General features: G+C 35.6%; 1 long non-coding RNA gene across 1 annotated transcript in view; it reads right to left on the bottom strand.

Moving 5' to 3' along the window:
- Positions 1–22,055, bottom strand: part of LOC101138791 (uncharacterized) — a 38,994-nt gene extending 16,939 nt beyond the window's left edge. The window contains exons 1-6 of the long non-coding RNA XR_010131106.1: positions 21,648–22,055; positions 14,848–20,778; positions 12,350–12,469; positions 9,647–9,785; positions 4,799–4,904; positions 2,514–2,622 (exon numbers count right to left, since the gene is read on the bottom strand). This is a non-coding gene — a long non-coding RNA (uncharacterized lncRNA). The remainder of the gene's footprint in view (positions 1–2,513; positions 2,623–4,798; positions 4,905–9,646; positions 9,786–12,349; positions 12,470–14,847; positions 20,779–21,647) is intronic.
- Between the last annotated feature and the right edge of the window lie 361 nt (positions 22,056–22,416).

Below are 22,416 nucleotides of genomic sequence, written 5' to 3'. Positions count from 1 at the left end.
TATATGAAAATCTTATTCAAAATCTAGGAAAAGTGCAAATTAAAACCACAGTGAAATAATATTTTGCATCCACTAAATTGACATTATAATATGAAATATTAACATACATTTTTATTTGAAGGCTTTTACAAATATTTCTAATTATAAGCTAAGTTTTAAGTAAAAGAATGTTTAATTTAGGATTTTCTGATACATTCTCAGTAAACAAATGAAAGCACATTTAAAGGGGTAAGTCCTCACAGAAATCCTGTCACACACAGTAATCTTACAAAGGCATTTCATATGTTATCAAATTCATGTTAAATGTAGCTTATCGTACATCTTCTGAACAATTCTTAATACTCTAGATACAGAAAGAGTATTCCCTTATTTTAAAAAATAAACCAAAGAGCCTTAAGTTCTTAATAATCTTATGGAAAAAATCATCTCAATAAAGAAATGCTACCAATGATCAATCTTAACAATCTACCACTCTTCAATGCTTAATCCTTAAGGAAAGGTCAGCACTAGTTTCAAAGACATATTATATATATATATATATATATATATATATATGTATAAAGACACGTAATATATAAAATATGGCATATTTTAGAACTTGACTCTTGTGACTAAATAATATTCAATTGCATGTATATACTACATTTTGTTTGTCCATTAATCAACTGATAACATTTCAAATGTAAAACAATTGGAGGTAAAATTAAAACTGCTTCAAAGTATCTTCTCTTTTTCCAAAGGAAATATATGTTTATCCCTTAGTTGAGACCTCACTTCTAATACTTTTCAAATAGTTTCATTTTCAGAGCAGCTGAATATTATAGAGTTAACTAACTGATAAGAGGGTTGAGAGTGCTAATAAAGGGCACAGGTATTTGTTATTAAAAAAAAAAAACATGCTGGCTGGAAGCAGTGGCTCACGCTTGTAATCCCAGCACTTTGGGAGGCTGAGGCGGGCGGATCACGAGGTCCGGAGATCGAGACCATCCTGGCTAACACGGTGAAATCCTGTGTCTACTAAAAACACAAAAAAATTAGCTGGGCGTGGTGGCAGGCGCCTGTAGTCCCAGCTACTCGGGAGGCTGAGGCAGGAGAATGGCGTGAACCCGGAAGGCGGAGGTTGCAGCGAGCCGAGATCGCGCCACTGCACTCCAGCCCAGGCGACAGCGAGAGTGTCTCAAAAAAATAAAAAAAACAAAAACAAACAAAAAAAAATGCTTATTCATGAAATCTCACTAATTTTTAAAGGAAATCACATGATACAACTAAACTCTTGTGAGATCATAATCAGAAATTCAGCACTCATAAAAGCACAGATGTGACTGAAGCAAAAGAGGTCATAAAACAACATAAATGACACAAAATATTAAAATGTAAACCCATCTAATTTTTATTGTTTATACTATGTATAGATGAGAAAAACTAAATAGTCATATATATTAAGAGTAGGGAAAAAGCACAAAATAATGTTTCTATTACTACAAAATAAAAATTTTGACCGCATAATTAAAAAATAACAAAACCTAACAGGTAAATCCATGTATACTAAAGACTTTTATCTTAATAAAAAAGACTTTCAAGAAACAGTCTAAGGCCAGGCGCAGTGGTTCATGCTTGTAATCCCAGCATTTTGGGAGGCCGAGGTGGGCAGATCACTTGAGATCAGGAGTTCAAGACCAGCCTGGCCAACGTGGGGAAAACCCTGTTTCTACTAAAAATACAAAACTTTAGCTAGGCATGGTGGTACGCACCTGTGATCCCAGATACTAGGGAGGCTTAGGCGGGAGAATTGCTTGGTTGAACTCGGGAGGTGGGGGTTGCAGTGAGCCAAGATCGCACCACTGCACTCTAGTGTGGGAGACAGAGTGAGACACTGTCTCAAAAAAAAATAAATAAAATAAAAAGTCTAAGTGAAAAGATACCAAAGAAACAACTACAGTACTCCTTATCCGGAGGCGATACTTCCAAGACCCCTAGTGGATGATATATACGATTTTCAGTCTGAGAACTGAGATAGCTACTAAATGACTAATAGGAAGACAGTGTATACTACATGAAAAAGCTGAGCAAAAGGAGGATGCATGTCCAGGACTTGATGAAGAGGGACAGTACGAGATTTCATCACTCTACTCAGAACAGCACACAATTTAAAAGTTATAAATTGTTTATTCCATTTAATATTTTGAACTGCAGTTGTCCATGGGTAAGTGACACCTTAGAAAGAGAGTGTAGAAATAAGGGGTACTACTATAGAAAAACTTAAGAGAAATACTTATTGCTTGAATAGATATAGATGAAATTTTTTTCTTTAGTTTTTTAATTCAAAATTTAATTATGCTTCCAATACCCAGTTAATTCCATGTCTACACTTAAATCTGAGATGTTTGTGAATTAGCAAATAGTATAATCTCTACACAGTCAATGGAAAGTAAAATTATAGAAAAAATATAATTAGTGATTGTCAGCTGTCCAACTGTGAGGCTACACAATAAAACCATCAACACATCACTTACCTTTTCAAGTAATTAGCCAATAACTAAAAAGCCTTTTCCACCCAGCACCTGTTCTTGCATGGCTACTGAACTTTTAAGTAGTTCAACCAGGAATGTCGAAAGAGTAGCACTGCATGTAAAGTACAGATATCATTATGTAATCATCACATGTTTATTCTAAACACAGTGTTCCATTTCAGTATTTTATTATGCCAAAAGATAACCATATTCAAATCTAATCTCTATTTTACTGACAATGACTATTATGCCTTATATTATGAAAGAATATATTTCCTCATAAGCATGAAAAACCAGTGTTTTCCTTTGCAAATTAAATATAATAAACCGAATCATAACTGTGTAGTTTTTTTACATTCCAAAGTAAAACATCAAAGTTTATCTCTACATATATTTATAGGTCTGGCTTCAAGTAAACCTAAGAAACATACACATATCATTTTCCATAATAAAGACTGCATCATACTATTCTTTTGAATAACAAGCTATTGTAGAGAATTTTAAATATAGATGCAATACTGCTTTGTAAGAACAAGCCCTATTTTTAAATAAACTTTTCATTTAGAACTATTCTTCAAAAACACTTTGTTAAAAAAAATCCAGAGGAATATGTAACATGTCACTTATGTCCCGGTATGCCCTAAGAAAAGCTCATGAGAGCAAAGAAATGATTTATGTAATATTGAAATGAAAAGTGACAATTACACAGTATATAAACAAATACATAAAGGCAGACAAAGAGGTGTCAAAGATTTAGCACTTGATATGTCTTTGGAATGAATGAAGAAACAAAATAAAAAATGATTGCATTGAATTAAGCTTTGATACTGTATTACTTCATAGTTACATATAATGATTTTAACCAGCAACACTGATATATGAATATAGTATTCTGAATAATGGAAATACATATTCCTTCATTGTATATGCTTAATGTAGCTCATAATAAATTGTTATATACCAGATTTTATCAACAATTAAAATAGTATCAATTTACAATGTTTTATAATATACCCTAAATTACCTATTTATATTCATAAGGGTAAAACCACAAATTTCTAAACATATTTTAAATGCAGAAGTACTCATTCTTACAAGTAATTCAGACAATTTGGTAATAAGGAAAACTTGGAAATTATTAAAGCCCAAAAGGAATCTGAAGTTATTCTAATTTTTGAATTATTCTAGCTCTTCCAGTTTCAATAGGGATAATATATTTTTCTCACAATGTGGCTACTTTTGTTCAAATCAGAAATGTTCTCATAACAAGAACCAACAGCAAAATTATCATTGTCATTATTATAAAAATTGATAGTTTAATGAATTACATATCAGCTAGACAAAATATAGTATCTAGAAATAAAGTACTTCATTATAGGAAATTAAAATTCAATTATATTAACTGACCCTATATCCTTAGACCACAAAAAATGTAAACTATCACATATCAATGATTATTTTTACTTTGTCCTTAAGCCAAAGATAGACACTTAGAAGAAAACTACAACTACCAATGAGCCTCTTGGGGTTTTAAAAAACGTTTCTGTAAAGAAGCACAGCTATTAAGCAATCTAGTCCATTTTAAATGAATTGAATAGTCAAGGCCACTTCACGAATAATTGCTAAGTACTATATTGCACATAACACATCTGCCTAGATGTGTAAAAAGAATAAAGAAAACCATGCATAGAGATTACACAATTTCCTAATCTGTTCATAGAATTCTTACATACACCAAAGTTAGTGATTGAGGGAAAATGGATTCCTAAACATGAGCACTGCCAAAAAGAAAGACTAGAAATGCCTCACAGTGGTCCTTATGATCCATGAAAAAAGGCAAAAAAGTATTTCACAGTAAATCACCCTACTATATAGAACCATATACAATTGCAAGGATGACACAGATTTTCTCATTCTTTTATGTCAGAATAACTACTCATTCTCAAATATCTAATGAGTTAACTCAGACCTCTAAACACAGTGGAGCTCTATTACAAAAACTGAAATATTAATGTTATTATTCCAAAATCTTAACACAAGACTCTGCTATCCATGAAGTATTAATTTCACTTCAACATTAACTAGGACACCAATTGAAATGTCAAATGCATTCACTAACAAAGGTAGTTTCAATTTATACCTAAAACCCAATGCAATAGCAATACCACATCTTTGCAAAAAAAAAAAAAAATCTTTACAATAAGGTATAATTGACATGGTGGACATAATAGTAAATAGATGGCCATCTTCAAAGAGGTACATTTTCAAACATAATTCAACAAACTTACCAGTAACTAAAATGCATCGGATTGTTGCAGGGCTCACAAAAAACTTGCAAAATTCTGTGTACTGCCATACAAAATTTCTCTCCATTCTTGCCTATTTCCAACTTCCCTAGATACAAAGGCAAATATAAAAGATACTTCAGCCCATTCCTATATCTCCTACATACAACTTCCTGTCTAGAACGCATCAGTTCATCTGCAGAGGATCTAAATATATACTCTAGGATAAACCAAAAAGCAAGTATCGGTCAGCCAAAACTAATACAACATAGAACACTCTCTTGAAAACTATATCAATACCTAGGAACAGATTTTCAGAGGAGTATTTTATTTTATAGACCAAAAGTATGCTGATTATTGTGTCATGATATATAATTGCTCAACTTTTCAACAGACAGTACTATAACACATGTTCTATAAGTAGCAATTCTACTTCAGGAATGGATGAGAGTTTGTAATCCTGTATCTTTTTAAGGAAAATGATGCTAATTATCTAGTGGGTGTTTTTTCTTAAAAATAATTACCATCTTGTAATTCTTAATAAGCTTAATTTAAATTAGAAAATAATGTTTATTTCAAGTATCAGATCGTAAAGGGTTAGACCATGGGAAAACAATGAAAGAAATAGTATAATAATACCTCTTATAAATTAGCATATTTATTATTTCTCCAGAGCTTTTTGGCCTTTATTGATAAAGAATGCCACAACAGTCTTGGCCCACAAATACCTGAGAATATTTATTAACTATGTATAAAAACATAACTAACCTGTTTATAATATACATATATTTATATGCCATTAAAATTCAAATATAGATTTTGACTTATTTTACTATAACTTTATCCATTTCAATTTGTATTTAATTTTTTTAAATAACTAATGTAGATAACTCATGTAATGTGATCCATGAAGTTTTATTATCTTTGAGGTACTTTTATTATTTAGAATTCAATATATCATAAAGATACACCTAATTCATAACTAAAATGATTAAGAGTGAATATATAAACCTAAGTTCTGTTCAAAGGTAGCTCTCTGAAGACATAAACTGGCTATTCAATTTGGTTTTTACTGAAAAAGCAAAGTACCACAGCTAGATTGGCTTTTTAAATAAAGATCTTTTTATTAAGAAGACTGGAAATAACTTACGTAAAAAGTAAAGATTCCCCCTAAAATCCAATACCTCCTCCACTTTTAAAAGAATGTTGCAAAGTAATCAAGTAGATTAAGTTTCAAATCGGATTTACGGTATCAGTAAGGGGGAAAAAATCTTTTGACATTTTCAAAAGGTTTCATCTCTTAAGCCTAATTTAGGACTGAATTACAGTGAAATATTTTAAAAGATGATTAAAATTACATAAAATATTTAATATCATAGTTTCTATAGTATTTCTCTCACTACAAAACTCTTCCTAAATAAGAGTGATCATAGCAGAAATTGACTTCACTGTACGTTAATCAATTCAATTCCACACCCAAAACAATTTTGCATCCAAGATAATTTTCAGTGACACAAAAAAACTCACAGTAAGTTCTAAGAGTTAATTTTCTTCACAGTTCAACATTAGAAAGGGCTAAACCATATATGCTACAATAGACCTCATGTGATATTTCCAACATGTGGGTTATCTTAGAGTTGGTCTATGATGATTTTCTCTTCCCTTGAGAATAAGTCACATTTTCCTGACCATTTTTAGAATAAGTACTTTTGGATTATATGCTAAATAGTGTGACTATTACTCTGTACAATACTGTAGAGAAACTTTCTGGCCAGAAAGTTTCCTATAAAAGCAAAAAATGGCGATATCAGTCCATGCAGACTGACTGTTCCATATTTTGACTACCCTCCAAAGCTCGCCTGCTTTTACTCAATCTCCACAATCCTCAGATAGATGTTATCTATATTATGTGCAGAGTTTACAAATGGTTATTTTTGAGAAGATCAGTTTGTTAGGAGCTCACCCCTCTATACAAGTATCGGAAATCCTCTGAAGTGATTTTTAATTTTGGAGGTTGTGTTATACTTTTTCTCTTATCAGTTAGAACTTTTTTATGATATAGCAAATTATAAAAACTATTATACTATCATATTCATAAATGAAGGAGAGAACTCAAAGCTAAATTTTCAAATATCTGGCCATGAAGACTAACTGCTTGCCACACGGGATTAACAGAACAATGAGAAAATGTCTAGTAATAATTATAAAATATAAAAACTTTGTTAAAATCTGATTTGCAAGCTTATGTCAAAGGGCCACCTCATACACAATCTTGAAGACATTAAATAACCCCAAATAGAGAGCCACTGTAAACTTATCTGGCAGTAAATTTTACTATACTAGACAAATCTACAGTGAGATTTTCTGTTGTTTTAAATATTTTCTGTATTTCTGTATTTTCCAAAATGAATGGTTTATTAGTTAATAAGTGATACCCTAACTTATTTACTGTTTCCAGAAAATAACCAAGTACAGAATATATACTGATAAGCTGCAATGCAAAACCAAATATCAACAGAAAAAAATTTACCTAGCACTACAGTGACCAACAAGTCAAAATCATTTGTGACAGGCTCCATTGAATATATAGTTTGATGGCATTATTTGAAGGTAGAATTAACTTATTTTATTAATTTTGAAGCCCATATGTTGACATGCTATCTACACTAAGCTCAGAATCATAAATATTGTCTGACCATTACAATGAAAAGTTCCATATAACTGAAGGCAATAAATATAAATACTAAGTTATTATACAACACTAAGTAATTTAAACTCCATTTCTGATTTATCCAAATGTCCATTACTTATTATATTCTCTATACCTTAAAAGTTCCGCTGTAGCCCTCTACCCCCCTTCACTCAGAGAGTGACTTTAGCAAGATAATTTTGACTACGTGTGAACTACTCAGCTTTTCTTCTGTCAAAACACAATCTGATCATTTGCATTCCTCCTTCTCTATGTTCTCTGAATTTCTAAAAAAAAAAAGGTTTTTAATATAAAAAATTTTTGCTGATGCCTGTTATGGTGCAATTGTACTTATAGAATTTACAAATTGAGAAAATGCATGTACCTGTGGATTTATCATCAACCCCCACTAACAACAAGGGGTGCAGTAAGCTGAGAACTTTCAAAACTTAAAAAAATACTATCTGATGTAATGCCCAAATTTACAGGTATATCTCTTAAAAGTTCTGACTTTAGGTACTCTACACTGTGGTTAGGATATTAAGGATACACTACATCACATGAGCTGCGCACATATAATGACCGGGTTACTGCTCATTATCACTGTTGTTAAAAAGAATGACGAGAAAGACGTGTGAAAAGAATACTACAAACTACAGAGATTGCAAAGCTGTTCAGGACAAAGTTTGCTTCTCTGTGAATAGAAGAATTACAAAATTGCTTATATTCAGCCCTTTTCCTTGATGTTGCCAGGAAGCTCCCATCAATTCTGAAATTTCACATTAGCAATCATATTGGATTTGTATTTTCTTGATACTCTACCTTTTTATATTTCATTTGTTTGCTTGTCACTCTGTTTAATGTCATTCTATTAGAGCTTAAAAAGACACTGCAAGCATTTTATGAAACAACTCAAAGAAGTAGAAAAGAAAAGCAGGCAGCATATTAATAAAAAATGTGAATTACAAAAATATTCCTATGCAAGATCAGCAATGGCAGAACCAGGATGCAAACTCAACAAAAAGACCCATGAAAGAAAAAGTAGCTGGACAAGCACAAATTCATTTCTAGAGCTAGTAAGACAAAAACAAAAATGATATGGAAAATATATGATAGCAAATATTGTTACCTTGACATAAAAATAATAGCATTATTATCCTTCAATATTATCATGGTTATTAAAGTCACTGAGAAAAAAAGATCTTTTAATATGAGTAAATTCAAACTTTCCTCTCTCGCTCTATATATATACATCCGTGTGTGTGTGTATGTGTGTGTGTGTGTATATATATATATGACAAAAAAACAAATACCAATGCAAAAATACAAAGGCCAAAGAGGGAATTTTTTAAATGTTTTTCCTTTCCATTACACAATCTTCACATTAATTAAATTGAGTTCAATAAAAAAAACACACTTCCGTACAAGACAAGTACTCCTTCAGAATTATAAACACTTTGACTATAATGTGTAATTCTTTCAGCTCCAGGTAGTTTGAGACTTCACAATTCCCAGTGTGATTTAAACAGAACCCTTATATGTTCCCCTAGCCAGGTGTACCGCACATTTAAAACTAACTCATATATGTGCATGCTATATCTTACCTAGTCTTTGTTCTTAAAGTTTAAAAAACAGAAAGAATGATAAATTACATTACATAATTAGTTTTGCTAAATTAGTTTACTCACTACTGTACCTACTTCCTCACTGCAATTAAAGCAAAAATACAAACTAAAATTAAATAATTTCAGGCCCATGAAATATATTATCTTAGATTCCTTCTAAATCTTTAACTCTTCTTTCCAAGTTACCAGTAATATTAACAAGTTCTTTATTATGTTCATTATGTAATATATATTTCAAATTTTTGTATTTTAAATACTACATTAAGCAAAACAGTTTTAAAAGATTATTTCAGAATTGTTAAAAGGCATGCTATCAATATTAGAAAATATTCTGAAGAATAAAAAAGTTTATAGAGAAAAGAGTTGAGAAAAAAGCACCTTTGAACCGAAAAGAAACATATAATAAAAACTGACTACATTCCAAAAAAATAGAAATGACTCTTAAACTGTATTAAAGATTTTCACTAAAAATTATATTACATCACATTTTACATCTAAAACGCTCCCTAGAATTTATAAAATTACAGTTATTATTACCTTATATCTAGGTCCTAACTGATGAATTGCAAGTATCTGTGCTGGGCTGAGTGCTTCACTGAACCGCAACAGGTTGAGCACAGAATACGCTATTTGCATCAGCAGTTTCTGATGATCCACGAAAGCACTTGTCATAGCTCTATTTTTAAAAGTCATTAAAAATGCATTATTTTTAATGATGAAAATGTTTGAATCCTTAAATCGGCCTTTATGAATATTTTAAAATATAACAATAATAATAGAAGAAAGCATCAATTAAGACTTTATTATTTAAATAATAAATGCCAGTCAAGTTTTTTGGGAAAAATTACCAATTACATGTTTTACACTTACGTTTAAGCAAACAAAACAATAGCCACCTACTCAATCTTCCGACTTACTTTTCAAATATTATAAAGGCAAAAGAGCTTATAATTATTTATTTACAAACGTTAAAATAATTTAAAACTGTCATGATGTATAATGATCCATATATAGAGACATTGATCTGAATCAAGGGAATGACTACTCCAAAATGTAATCATGAAAACATAGGGTCTAATTTTTTTATTCAACTTTATTTTTGAAATTATGAATCTATTCCTCTATTCCTCCATATTTAGTAAAACACACAAAGAAAATAAATCCCCGCTCGTGTGTGAGTAGGAACTACACAGAATGAAACACACAATAAGACTATAATCTGCTGCTTAAAGCAGATGGTACAGTGCTCTCCACACTGAGGAATTCAGCACTGAAGAAGCCAAAAGCTTAAGATCTTTCCAGCCTCTACATCTTACACCCCACCCACCCAAACCAGGGAAAGCAGTCATGGCTCAGTTCCCTTCCCCTGTCCTCAAAGGCTATTTCACACCTTAGAATGAATAAGCAAGAATTACACATGTAAGAAGTACTTTTGGTCCTTCAATAAAGTAATAAAAAGAATTGTGAATGCATACAAAGGCAAAAAGAACTGTCGTCATTAAATACCGAATCTTTAATTAGAAGTATAGGAACTTAAACTTTAACTGCATAAAGTATGTGTCATTATCTAGAATTCTCCACTTCTTAGGGCACTATTACAAATAATCAAAAAACGAAGTCTTTTCTTTCCAAGATACTGTCTTATCATTGAATGAGTCAAGAAGACCACTGGGATTTCTTCCACTCTATAATAAAAAGACTCTGCAGAGAAGATCTCCTCTGGAGAGAAGATAAAAAGCAGAATTTCATCTGTGTATTCTAATTCTGAAAACAACATTCTATTAAATATTTATTGGTTGTGGCACAACCATGAGTTCTACGGCAGGGAAAAGCAACTTTTTCTATAAAGGGACAGACAGAAAATATTTTAAACTTTGCTTGCCACACCTGGTTTCTGTCCCATTCTTCTTTGATTTTGTTTGTGCCTCAAGAAACAAACAAACAAAAAACCTTTAAAAATTAAAAGCCAAGATTCTTAGGCCCCAGCTTACACAAAACCAGAAACAGGGGGAGGCTCAGATTTGGCTCATAGGGTGTAGTCTGCCAGGCCCCGATCTAGGGGACAAACTATGGACCATACACACAGTGCTAGTTAAAAGAATACAAGACACGATAAGCAAATCCCTGCCCTTTGGGAAGTTAAAGCCTAGAGAGATGCAAACAAAACTGAGAAATGAATTGTGTTTAAGAGGTAAGTTCTTATAAAACCAGGTATGCTTGAAGGGTTGTATATTATTGAGCTTGGAAGTACTTTCAACATTAAAACAAACCTTTTACTTTGACTCTGACAGGCCAGAATGTAGACAATGGAAACCCCAAGTAGAGAAACCGTAAGGACCCTTGAGGTTTTAATTCAAGTTGTTCTCTACCTAGAATCCAACTGTGTCACTTCTTCCACTGCTAACATACTGGTAGAAACTCATATAATCTCTTTGTTTTATTGCAATAAGCCATTTAAGTCATCTTCCTGCTTCTGTAATTTCCCTTCAAAATATTCTCAATACTGCAGGCAGACTGATGTTTTTAAAATATAAGCACACATCACTTGTCTGCTGAAAACCTTCCAAGGATTTTTAAGCTGAGTAAGATGCGAAAGCCCAGGCCTTATGTTTGCTTATGAAGGCCAAAATGATTTCTGCCTAACCTCATCTCTTAAAATTATTCTGCCTCTACCTCCCTCTGCTTCAGACAAACTGCCTTTTCCTTGAACTTTCCTATTCCGCCTCAAAGCCTTTGCACTCACTGTTCCCACCGAATAGAAGAAGTTCCCCACATATCTCGCTTGCTCAACTCTTCGTACTAAAATCATCTCTGGACCATCCGGCTCCTCCCTTCCCTACAACTACACTTTCTGTATCCCCAATTTATTTTCTCCATAGCATTTATCACGATGTAATTAATAATAGTGACTACATGTTATACTTCTGTTTAGGGTCTTCTTTCTGTATCTAAATAAGGGGTAAACCACATTTTTTAGTGCTTGATGCTGGAATACATAGAATACAGGATTCATGGTTTTTTTAATCTAAAAAACTTAAAACTTTGGCCAAATGTTCCTGTTTTTGTATCACTAATCATGTCTTTTAACAATTTTCTTATACTAAATTTAACAATGAAAGATTCGTTTAATAAAGAAAACTTTCAAAGTTTTAAGTTTCTACCAAACTATTTTATTATTCAATTCATATTGTAATGATAGATCATACTCTCAAATTAAAACAGACAGAAAAATAGACTTACATCATTTGTGTTAACATGCCAAGCCATATCACCATAAGATACCAGTTGTCCATTAACGTAACACTGAATTTCATTGTTCCTCCATCGATTGTAAATGTGGACAATGCTGATCATGTACCACTTAAATAAAAAATTAAATATGTCAATATGTAATGTTTGGTTATTACGGTCTAAAATGCAATTATAACATTCATAAAACCCTAGAAGAATATGCTGACAGAACCTATTAATGATCATCTAATACCACTTCCTCAAGCTCCCCCTCCCATCCCTCATTTCACAGATGGTACAAGCGGCACATAAAGAATATTCATGGAGAAGACAAGAACTACAGCCCCTTGACCTCCAGAGTGATATTCTTTCCACTATACCAAGATTCAGAATTGTGGAAATACAATTTATTTGTGTTCATTCGTTTAAAATTTACATTGTGCCAGGCACTGCAGATACCCAAGGCTGACTAGTTCTCCTAGAAATTATGAGCTATAAAAGAAATACATATGACACAATTAAACAAGTGTAAAATTATAAAACATGGTGACTACAGTGAGGAGAAAGAAAACAAAAACAGGAGAAGAAACAAGAATACAAACATGAAATAGAAGCAGTAGGAAAAGAAAATGAAGAGGAACAAGAAAATGAGAAAAAAATACACAGCGGAAGAAAGGAAAAAGAACAGGTATGGGAATTAGAAGGCCTATAATACCTTTTATCCCCTTCTCGATTCATAAAATTTGAGTAACTCAGAGAGTATCACAACAAAAAACAAGCAAAAGGATACACAAATAGTCATCCCCTAAATTTTGTTAAGAATGAGACAATGCTGCCACTCACACCTAGCTCAGGCACCAGCAGAAGGGCACCCTCCAGAGATTGCAGGAGAAGAGGGAGGACTCTTCTTTGCCCTAGGTGTACCACCACCACTGCCACCGAAGCCTGTGTTACAGCACCCACAGCTTCCTCCCCACCCCAGAGTGGGATGGGCCCTGCAGTGCTCCTATTCCCCCTTCCCGGCCCCCAGACTTCCTACTGCTACCACCACTAGCGCCAATGCCAATACAACCACTGTCGCCCTCAATGTACCAGTCCACCCTACCAGCTCCTACCACCTGGCCCCCGTGGGTACCCTCCTCCCACTCCAGTTGATCTGTGGTCTCCATCGCCACCACCAACCGCAGGAGGCAAGCTGCAGAACCACGTCATCTGCAGGCTCGACCCTACCACAGGCGACTCCTCGCCTTCTCCTCCTTCAGCCTGGCTTGGAGCAGCTGGGCAAGCAAAGCCAGAAAAGCCCAAAACAGGATTCAGACAGTGGAACCGTTAGAGCCTCACCTTGTCACGCTGGTGACTGGGTGGCAGAGATGAGTTTCATTGAAGGCACTCACATCCACCTTCCAAAGTCCAGCCTCTCCTTCTGGCAAAAGCTGGCCAGGAACTGGGGTCTGGGGTGGGAGTGAATGCCTTCACTGAAACCAGCCCCTGGCCAACTCCAGCTAACCAGGAATTGCTGGGCCCACCAGGGCTGCCCTCCTCAGGGAGCCCGAGTAGGAGAAACTCAGCACCAGCCAGCCCTCCCCACCCAAGGGCTGGTTCCCATTCCTGACGCCTCCACCCGTAGTGCCCTGTCCCCTACTTCCCCCGTGGGTGCGTACTACTCCCTGCCTGGTAGTCCCAGGTGGTCTCCGCAACACAGAGCATGAGGGCGTGCCGGGAAACCACAGTGGGTGTGGGGGCCCTGCCGTGCAATCTAGCACGAGCAGGAGAAGATTGCCTTCTAGAGTCTGGAGTCCGGGAAGAGAAGAACGATCCCTTACCTGGAGGCCACCAGAAGGAAAGAGGCGGCCACTACTGTCGCTGCCGCTGCCGCCACCTCAGCTCGCCAACACCGCTGGCAGTGTAGCCCCCGGATAGCACATCCAACACACCCTAGTTTCAGGCAATGTAATCCCAATACCTCCCTCAAAGCACTCCCCCCACACTGCAGGGAGTGTACCAGCCAACAGCGCCCAAAATCTGACCCAGCCACCGGAGTTGCTGCACTAGACAGCATCCCAAACCCACCTCCTCCCACCCCGCCACGGACAGTTCAGCTCTTGATGGCGCACCACCCCGAGTCAGCACCCAACAACGCCCCAGGCAGTGCAGCACCCAACAACGTCCCTAAACCACCCCCCACTGCCAGCATTGTAGCCCTGGATAACTCCACCCAACCCACCCCCTGCCGCTGGCAGTGCAGCAGAAGATAGCACCCCTAATCCTTCCCCAGCCACCGGCAGTACACGCTAGTGTACACAATCTGCTTTCCCCGACCACCCCTGCCACCGCAGGCAGTATAGCCCCAGATAGACAGCCAACCTGCCCCACCACCAGCAATGCCACCCCGGAGAGAGCCCCCAACGAGACCACTGCCACAGGCAGGGTAGTCTCTAGCAGTGAGCCCCAATAGAACACCCAACCCTTGCCCCCAGAGGCGTGCAGGGCAGCCCCGGGAAACTTACCTACCCCATCACATTTCTACCACTGTGGCCGAGCTGCAGTCTCCGACGTCACCACCAACCACAGCGAGGCGAGCCAACCACAGCGAGGCGAGCCAACCACAGCGAGGCCAGCCACAGTGGCACAGGCTCCAGCCTCCAGCATGTGGCAGTGCCTCTTCCTTCTCCTAGTCCTCCAGCCTAGCAGGAGAAGCTCCCGCTGCCGGCCGCTCTCCTACTGCTCTGTCGCCACCACCAACCACAGCGAAACAGTGTCCCACGCTCCAGGGCTCCAGGCTCCATCCATCCTCCAACCTCAAGCAGAAGGAAGGTTGCGGTCTCTTCCAGTTCTCTAAGCCGGTCACAGGGTAGCTCCTTCCCTCCATACACAAGAGCTTGAAATGACGTGATGCGACCTCAGCATGCTTTATATACTGAGGTTATGCAAATGCGTTTCCTGGACTACATGTTCTGATTGGACGAGAGAAAAACCTCTAGGCCTACTCTGATTGGACTTTATTTTCATGCTGTGATTGGCTGTGTTAAGACTTGCTCTCAACCAATCAGAACATGATAATAAAGTCCAATCAGAGTAAGCCTGGAGGTTTTTTCTCATCCAATCAAAACATGCAGTCCAGGAACCTCCGTGGGCATAACCGCAGTATATAAACGATGCTGAAGACGGGTCAGGTTTATTCAGGTTCCTGTATTTTCCTGTCAAGTTGCTAGCTGCCGGTCGTAGAGGACTAAAAAAAATTAATGAAAATTGCTAAATCAGTGTCGCTTTCAGAAGTTCCCTGTTTTTGACATCAGAGTCATATTACAATGCTCTATTTTCTGTTTCCTCACCTAAATAGAATTTTGCTTGAGGTAATTTTTTATCTGAACTTCTGTTTGTAGAAACCAGGGACATTTATTGAATTGTTTCTGGCTGGCTATTTGATCGTAACAAAGCATTTAAATGGTACTGATCCCCTGGCTTGAGCAACGGAGCATCCCAGACTTTCAGTTAGTTGCACACAGCACACATACAACTCATTTGAGTTACAGCTAAATGCAATTACAGGCCTCAGAGCTAATATATAGATCACTTCTTATTTAAGGCAATTCACCTTTGAATTGGTTAACCTTTAATTGTTTATAAAATAATAAGATGGGAAACAAAGTTGCTACCCAATATGTTAGTTTCCCCAAATAAACACTTATTTAAAGGTTCATTTGTTAATCAAGTATCTGGAAGTTGAAATACATTTTTATGAAAGGAAATAAATTTTAGGTGATGATTAGGTTTTTATCAAGAGCTGAAGTTTTTAATAATGGACAGGGAGAGATACTATGGCAAAACAGTAATTGAATAAAACATAAATTCCATAAAATGATATGAAAAATCAATGTTTGACATTTATTGTGCAGTGCTGGCTGGGTGCAGTGGTATGAGCTATACCACTGTGTACATCCTCATCTGTCTACCAAATATGGCCCCCAGGCAGTTTGCTCAAGGTCACATACTGGTGGAACAATGATTAGAAACATTTTATCATCCTCAATTTAATTCTCTTTATATTTGACTCAGGATAAATGTCAAACATTGATTTTTCATATCATTTTATTGAATTTATGTTTTATTCAATTACTGTTTTGCCATAGTATCTCTCCCTGTTCATTATTGGTGTGAGCCATACCACTGCACCCAGCCAGCACTGCACATTTTAAGTGTATGTTCTATGAGTTTTGAGAAAGGTATACATGCATGTAACCACCTTGCTAATCAGGATATAGACTATTTCCATCACCCTCAAGGAGTTCCCTTTTGCATTTTGCAGTCCATCAATCTTCCTCTACCCTTAGCTCAGACAACCACGAATCTACTTTTTGCCATTATAGATTAGATTTTCCTGTTATAAATTTTTATGCAAATAAAATAATATACAAAGTACTTATTTGTGTCTGGCTTCATTAACATAGGATAATGATTTTGAAATTATTGATGTCAATCAGTGTTATCATTCATTATTTATTTCATTGTTGGATGGTATCCCATTAAATTGATATACCACAATTTGCTCATCAATTTACTTTTCTGTTTTTGAGTTGTTTCCAGTTTTTAGCTATGATGAATAAAGCTACTGTGAACATTCATGTACAAGTCTTTGTGTAGACAATTGTTTTCTCTTCGTAAATACTTAGTGGTATTATTGGGTAGTATAGTAAATATATGTTTAGCTTTACAAAGTGCTGCACCATTTTAATCTCCCACTGGCAATGTATGAGTGTTCCAGCTGCTCCACATTTTTCCCAATATTTAATACTGACAACTTTAAAATATTAGACAATCCAGTGGATATATAGTGATATCTCATTTAGATTTTAATTTGCAATTCACTGATGATATACTATTGAGCATCACATCTTTCATAATGTACTTTATTTTGCGAAGACACATACCCAGCATATGGAAGACCCTCAATAAATATTTGTTGAACTTACACAAATTGAATACAGAAAATGCAGCTCATCAAAGGATTTGAGTTAATTTCCTGGCATTTATGAAATACCGAGCAAGTTATCAAATGATAGCACTCAAGCTAATTCTCAAGTATTTAAAAGAAAGTGTACATCCTCATCTGTCTACCAAATATGGCCCCCAGGCAGTTTGCTCAAGGTCAAATACTGGTGGAACAATGATTAGAAACATTTTATCATCCTCAATTTAATTCTCTTTATATTTGACTCAGGATAAATGTCATTGATTTTTCATATCATTTTATGGAATTTATGTTTTATTCAATTACTGTTTTGCCATAGTATCTCTCCCTGTCCATTATTAAAAACTTCAGCTCTTGATAAAAACCTAATCATCACCTAAAATTTATTTCCTTTCATAAAAATGTATTTCAACTTCCAGATACTTGATTAACAAATGAACCTTTAAATAAGTGTTTATTTGGGGAAACTGACATATTGGGTAGCAACTTTGTTTCCCATCTTAGTATTTTGTAAACAATTAAAGGTTAACCAATTCAAAGGTGAATTGCCTTAAATAAGAAGTGATCTATATATTAGCTCTGAGGCCTGTAATTGCATTTAGCTGTAACTCAAATGAGTTGTATGTGTGCTGTGTGCAACTAACTGAAAGTCTGGGATGCTCCGTTGCTCAAGCCAGGGGATCAGTACCATTTAAATGCTTTGTTACGATCAAATAGCCAGCCAGAAACAATTCAATAAATATCCCTGGTTTCTACAAACAGAAGTTCAGATAAAAAATTACCTCAAGCAAAATTCTATTTAGGTGAGGAAACAGAAAATAGAGCATTATAATATGACTCTGATGTCAAAAACAGGGAACTTCTGAAAGCGTCATTGACTTAGCAATTTTCATTAATTCTTTTAACCAAAAAAACTGCTCTTTTGTAGTACTTTTTAAAAGAGAAAAAAAGGGAAAAATGCCTTACTTAGCCCTTGGCACACATTTTATTATTCATTTCTAACATGGCATGTCACATTGACAACTCGTTTTAAGTTTGAATTTTTCTTACTAAGTAATCATTTTGTATATGCTACTTTTTTCATTGAATTACAGTGTATGAGAAGCAGTCTCTCAAATCACCACATAGAATATGTGACAATCAGTTTAGTTTGTAGTCAATGTTCATTATTCCTCTATGTTTCTTTATTTTGGTAGTTTAGTCATAGTTCTTAACAACTGCCTTGAAATTTAGAGATAAAAGTAATGTCTAATTTTAGTATCTTTAGTCACAAAAATAGCTGTGGAACAAACTATAGACTAGGAAGACAGAAGGGTGAGTCTTCAGATATCCTATTTCATATTAGTTGAAGAAGATTTCTTAAAACATTCCTGTTTCTCCCTCCATTTATTCAGGAATTGGTTGAGGGAAAAGGAGAGTAGAGAGAAATTCAACAGATACTTAATTTCTGGTTGGTGCTTTGCCTATATATTACCATGCTGTTGCATTACTGACACTTATCACAGTGTGGGTTGCTAGTTATTAAATGTAATGGAATAACCTGATTTATTGTTTATAACACGCATAATTTAGAAATGTTGAAGATAAAGCTCTTCAGTTTAAATTGATAAATTATCCAAGGTTATATATTAATAATATGTGCTTGATTAAGTCGGTGAACTCAGATTTGGGCAATTCTGAGGTTCATGCTCTGTCCAATACCATAGTAAAAATTTACAAAATATTTCATGAAAGGAGACATGTGACAATTGGGAAAGCCACAAGAATTTATGAGTTAATATTTATGAAGACCTCTGAAAATCCATAAGTATAGTAGATTTTTATTTAGTATGTGTTTTTCAGAAGAAATAATTTTCAGGTATTTGCTTAGTTTTTGAATAGTTAAAATTAGGCTCTTAAAATTTATTTGGAACCTGGACAACATAGTGAGATTTTGTCCTTACTTAAAAAAAAAAAATTATCTGGGTGTGGTGGTGTGTATCTGTGATCTCAGCTGCCTGGGAGGCTGAGATGGGAGGAGAGTTTGAGCCCGGGAGGTCAATGCTGCAGTGAGCTGTGTTTGCACTACTGCTTAACACCTCTGGTGACACAGACCTTGTCTCAATTTTTTTTTTAAATTTGGCTTAAGTCAGTCACCTTTTATATTTAATTATAATGCAAAGTCAGTGATGTTTTGATATTTTAGATTACATATCATGAAAGATTAAAATCATCACATTTCAAATTTTTTTCTACTAGTTGGTGAAAAAGATATTTTTTATGCATGCTCTAAATCTAAAATATGTATAATCAAGTCATAATCCTTAATTTACAGAAACTTGAGTATTTTATTTGGGGTATATACTATTATTTTAATATCTAGAATGGGAAACTCATTGTGGCAGAAACTCAAACACGAGCTTCCTCTAAATTTGATCTTCCTCTTTCTCTGAACGTGTTACTATGCTTTCTAAGCACTATGAGGTTCCAGAGAAGAGATTTTCACTTTAGTTTGTATCAAATTCATGAGTGAATAAATTCTACAGTGTGCTTAAAACACTCTGAGAAGTAGGATAGGGAAAAACTCTATAATCCTCTTATGGGTTTTTTTTTAACGTGTTAATAAAATAATAATATGCCATCTACTTAAAATCCTTTTTGCAACAAGGTGCAGGGATAAATAAATAATCCAAGTAACATGATATTTTCAATTTTAGGCAAAAGCTCTGACAAGACTTTGATCCTTCTTCAAGGCCTGGTAGGTCTGAAATAATCTTATCCATGCATGAAAAACATTCAAAGCATTTAAAGGACCTGGCACAGTTCATGGTGGCAACTCATAGAATAAAGTTCAACTAATTCATTCCTTAGTCACATGTCATCCATTAGTTTAGCAATCTTGGATTCCTTAAGATTAAAGTATAATGAATAGTCTCTCTTCATTTGACTAACAAAGGGGACTAATGCCTTCCGCAAAACAGAACTTTTTCTTTCCCTTTCATGATACTGTATTTATGTGTTCTCATAACAAATCTTTCCTCTTTCAGTCGCTCAGAACAGATAAAGATAAATGAAGAATAATCTATCGATATTAGCATAATTCTGTGAAGAACTATAGCAATGTCTTGTTTACAAAAGCCAGTTATACAAATGTTATGCATAATGCACTCAGGAATTCATTTAAACCAGGGGTTTTGAGTTACATGTTATAAGTACTAGACAACAGCTGTTTCCCTGGTGTATGATGGAGCCAACACCAGTCAGAGGTATATTATTACATCTGATTATCAGTCAGGATAAGGTAGGCAATTCTCTGGTAACAAACCATCTTCAAATCTCAGTGCTTATATAGGCACTATTTCTTGCTCCACTAGACGGCTCATACTTGCTCACACTACCCATCATGGGTCGTTAGGAGATCTCTGCTTATGGTCACTCAGGAATTCATCTGACAAAGCAGCCACCACCTTGAATATCATGGGTCACTGTGCTGGAAGCAAAAGAGAGAAATGTGGTGGGTTTACCATCAACATTTAAGTACTCTGGCCCAGAAGTGGATTGTCACTTCTACTCATCACTTATGGGTGACAAGTGCTAGAACTGGTCACCTAACCCCACCGCAAGGGGACCAGCATGTACAATCTTACCATATGGATGTAAGGAGACAGAACAGGAAATATCTGTGAAACAGTGGTATTGTCAAAACCAATGTGTAAGACTAACTTCTGCTTAAACAAGTATATGTATGATTGCAGCAGTGCTGGTCAAAAATAACTGCTGGATGGAGTAGTAGGTTATAGAAATTACGTAGACTGGGTACAACTTGCTGCAAGTAAGAGATGAGCTGCCTAGTGCTAAATAAAGATGGCATACTTTCTGGAACATATGAGAAATTTGTCCTTTTAAGTATAAAGGAATGAGGTCAAGACAATAATCATTTCCACTGAAGCAGTTAGTTACATGAAGCTGACCGGTTGTTATGGATACTTTTCAGACACTCTGGGACAGAATTTTACGGTGCAAGTATGCACTGTAATGATTCAGGACTTGATTGGCGATATTTTGGGTATCTTAACCTCCTCCTTAAATAGGCTACCAAAAATTTGAAACCAAAAGGGCTGAGAATCACTGCTTTAAAAAGTGAGTTATGATTGGAGGGAATAGGGTCCATCCTCTAATAAACAGTAAAGAAATCAGAAGTCCTGGCTGGATGCAGTGGCTCACACCTATAATCCCAGCACTTTGTAAGGCCCAGGTGGATGGATGGCTTGAGCCCAGGAGTTCGAGACTAGATTCGGCAACCTGGCAAAACCCTGTCTCTACACAAAATACAAAAATTAACCAGGTTGGGTGGCGCACCTGTGGTCCCAGCTACTTGGAGGCTGAAATGAGAGGATCACTTGAGCTCCAGAGGTCAAGGCTGCAGTGAGCCAAGATCGCGCCAGTGCACTCCAGCATGGGCTGCAGAAAGAGACGCTGTCTCAAAATAAATAAATAAATAAATAAATAAATAAATAAATAAATAAATAAGTCCTGTTGTTGTCAAGAAGTCAGTAGACATTTTTTCCTAATACAATGATCTTAAGGACTTTATTTTTCCCATTTTTATTTCATTTTATTTACACCAAATTTCTTACTGGGTTTTCAATGCAGCTTAATGCAATATGCAATGATTTTATGTTTTTATCCACTGAGATTTGTGGATGGTTTGTTACCAGAGTATTGCCTGCCCTATCTCAAAAAAATAAATAAATAGCTATATAAGAGTTTATATAAGCAATTTTCTTATTGCTTATATAAGAACACTTATAAAAGCATTGAGGCTGGAGTGCAGTGGCATGACCATGGCTCACTGCAGCCTCGACCTCTCAGGCTCAAGTGACCCTCCCACCTCAGCCTCCTGTGTAGCTGGGACTACAGCTTACCATGCCAAGCCAATTTTTAAATTTTCTGTAGCAACAGTTTTCACTATGTTATCAGGGCTGGTCTCAAATTCCTGGGGTCAAGTAATCCTCCTGTCTTGGCCTCCCAAAGTACTGGGATTACAGGCATGAACCACCGCACCTGGTTTGATCTTAAACACAACTTTTCTTGAAAAAAAGTTACCATGACAAGTGCTAATTTGTTT

Source organism: Gorilla gorilla, chromosome 16 (assembly GCF_029281585.2).
Source record: "Gorilla gorilla gorilla isolate KB3781 chromosome 16, NHGRI_mGorGor1-v2.1_pri, whole genome shotgun sequence".
In the NCBI taxonomy this organism is placed as follows: Eukaryota; Metazoa; Chordata; class Mammalia; order Primates; family Hominidae; genus Gorilla; species Gorilla gorilla.
Note: the sequence above shows the minus strand (reverse complement) of the source record. Positions and strands in the feature narration are given on the sequence as shown.